Source organism: Bubalus bubalis, chromosome 9 (assembly GCF_019923935.1).
Source record: "Bubalus bubalis isolate 160015118507 breed Murrah chromosome 9, NDDB_SH_1, whole genome shotgun sequence".
Classification (NCBI taxonomy): domain Eukaryota; kingdom Metazoa; phylum Chordata; class Mammalia; order Artiodactyla; family Bovidae; genus Bubalus; species Bubalus bubalis.
In genome coordinates, this window is record NC_059165.1 from 69,070,539 (window position 1) to 69,073,403 (window position 2,865).

Below are 2,865 nucleotides of genomic sequence, written 5' to 3' on the forward strand. Positions count from 1 at the left end.
ATACAGTGGAGTATTATTCAGCCATAAAAAAGGAACACATTTGAGTCAATTTTAATGAATTGGATGAGTTTATAGCCTATTATATAGAATGAAGCAACTCAGTTAATATATTATAGTATATAATATATTAATATAATATGTATACTATAGTACTATATTAATATAGTATATTAATGTATATATGGAATCTAGAAAGATGGTACTGATGAATTTATTTGGCAGTTCAGCATTGGAGAAACAGGGGACTTCCCTGGTGGCTCAGTCAGTAAAGAATCCACTTACAATGTGGGAGACCTGGGTTTGATCCCTGGGTTGGAAAGATCCCCTGGAGGAGGGCCATAGCAACCCACTCCAATATTCTTGCCTGAGAATCTCCATGGACAGAGGAGCATGAAGTGTTGCAGTCCATGGAGTTGCAGAGTCAGACACAACTGAGTGACTAAGCACAGCACAGCACACAATGGAAAAACAGACATAAAGAACAGACTTATGGACATGGCGGTGTGGGGAAGAAGGAGAGGGTGAGATGTATGGAGGGAATAACATGGAAACTTACATTATCATATTTAAAATAGATAGCCAATGGGAATTTGCTGTATGACTCAGGGAATTCAAACAGGGACTATGCAACAACTAGGTGAGATGGGGAAGGAGATGGGAGGGACGTTCAAGAGGGAGGGGACTTTTGTATATCTATGGCGGATTCATGTTGATATTTGGCAGAAAACAACAGAATTGTGTAAGGCAATTATCTTCAATTAAAATAAATTAATAAAATCAGAACAAAAAAGTCTATAGATAATAAATGCTGGAGACATATGGAGAAAATGGAATCTTTTTGCACTGTTGGTGGCAATGTAAACTGGTACATCTATTGTGGAGAATGGTATGGATTTTCACTTAAAACTAAAAACAACACTATCATGTGATTCAGCAATTCTACTCCTGGACATGTATCCGGAGAATCCCATAAGACAAATTACACATGCACTTCCACATTCACTGCAGCAGTATTATAATAGCCAAGACATGGAAGCAACCTAAATGTCTTTCGATAAAGGAATGTATTAAATGAACAATTTAGGACTTTAAATAGCTTTGCTGGAATTTCATCACATAGCTTTGTTCATAGAAATTATTCCTAACACCCTCTTGACTTCATACTCCAGGATGTCTAGCTCCCTAGGTGAGTGACTACACCATCATGGTTATCCAGGTCATTAAGACCTTTCTTGTAAAGTTCTATTTATTCTTGCCACCTCGTCTTAATCACTTCTGCAGATACTATTTTGTCGTTTTCCTTACTTTAAGTAAAATTTTAAGTGGACAAAATTACAACCAATAAGATAAATCAAAATCTAAAAGGTTTATCATGTGACTCCTAGGATAAGATTTTTCTATATATAATAATATAACTGTCAGCAAGCTATAGGAAATACCCATGTAAACAGATATTTACAAATAGAGATCTTCAACAAGAAGTTGCTTAACTTTGTAATATTTTACAAGGACGTCTCCTTAATTAGGCCATTAAAATTTTTTTCTTGAAGAGCATTCCGTATAAATCTTGCCATCTGATACAAAGAAGTCATATGAGGAGACACACACCAGATCTGTACCATAAGGTAGTATCTTAGGGGTGTTTTGGTAAAACACAAATTATTAGTTTCAAATGATTAGATTTGAAGCACAATAGTGATTGTTTGTTAATACTTGTTAATTGCACAGATGTACATTTTTGCTAATAATCCTTGTAAACATCCAGGGTACTTTACTCATCCATCAAACATCTCTTTCAATGAGTTTGATTTATAAAATATTGAAATATTTAATGAAATATTAAAATAATTGATATTTTTAAACTGTGGTATTGGAGAAGACTCTTGAGAATCCCTTGGATTGCAAGAAGATCAAACTAATCCATCCTAAGAGAAATAAATCCTGAATATTCATTGGAGGGACTGATGCTAAAGCTGAAGCTCCAATACTTAGGCCACCTGATACGAAGAGTTGACCCATTGGAAAAGACCCTGATGCTGGGAAAGATTGAAGGCAGGAGGAGAAGGGGGTGACAGAGTATGAGACGTTTGGATGGCATCACTGACTCAATGGACATGAGTCTGAGCAAGCTTTGGGAGACGGTGAAGGACAGGGAAGTCTGGCATGCTGCAGTCCATGGGGTTTCAAAGAATCAGATACGATTGAGAGACTGAGCAACAAAATGTTTGATATAAAAGAAAAGCTAAGTCTTCATGTAAAAATCAAAATTAGTATAGCTTATGTGATGTACACTACTGGGCAACTGAGCAACAATTTACATGTGAGGTACTATAAAAAAATTAATAACCCCTGAACATATCTCTATTTCATCTAAAAGATTCACTTGAGAATAGTTATCAAGGATAAATGACATTACATAAAGGAAAGCTTTTAACATTAAATTTTATTTTGATGCTCTCTTTGTTTGCAGAGGAGTTACCACCAAGGATTTTGCATTCAAATGGGAGATATAGTGGTAAAATATTTACTATAGGATTGTGATAGTTCCCACCTCCTGATGCTATGAGCTGCTTTATTGTAAAATATCTTAGAGTAGAATAAAACACAAAGTTGTAATCAAGACTGATATCTACTAATAGTTCTAAATTGTTAACATTCAATTTGGGATTTTTTTTGCACATTAAATTAACATTTAATTTTTCTGATCACTTTAATTCATAAAAATTCCTTCACATGGATATTCATCTATAATTCAATAAATGTATGAATTATACGTAAAACATGTAATATTGTATGTATATATGTAAAATATATGTAAAAGTAGAGCTTGACTCATTTCTCTGAACTAAAGAAAGTCTTATTTAT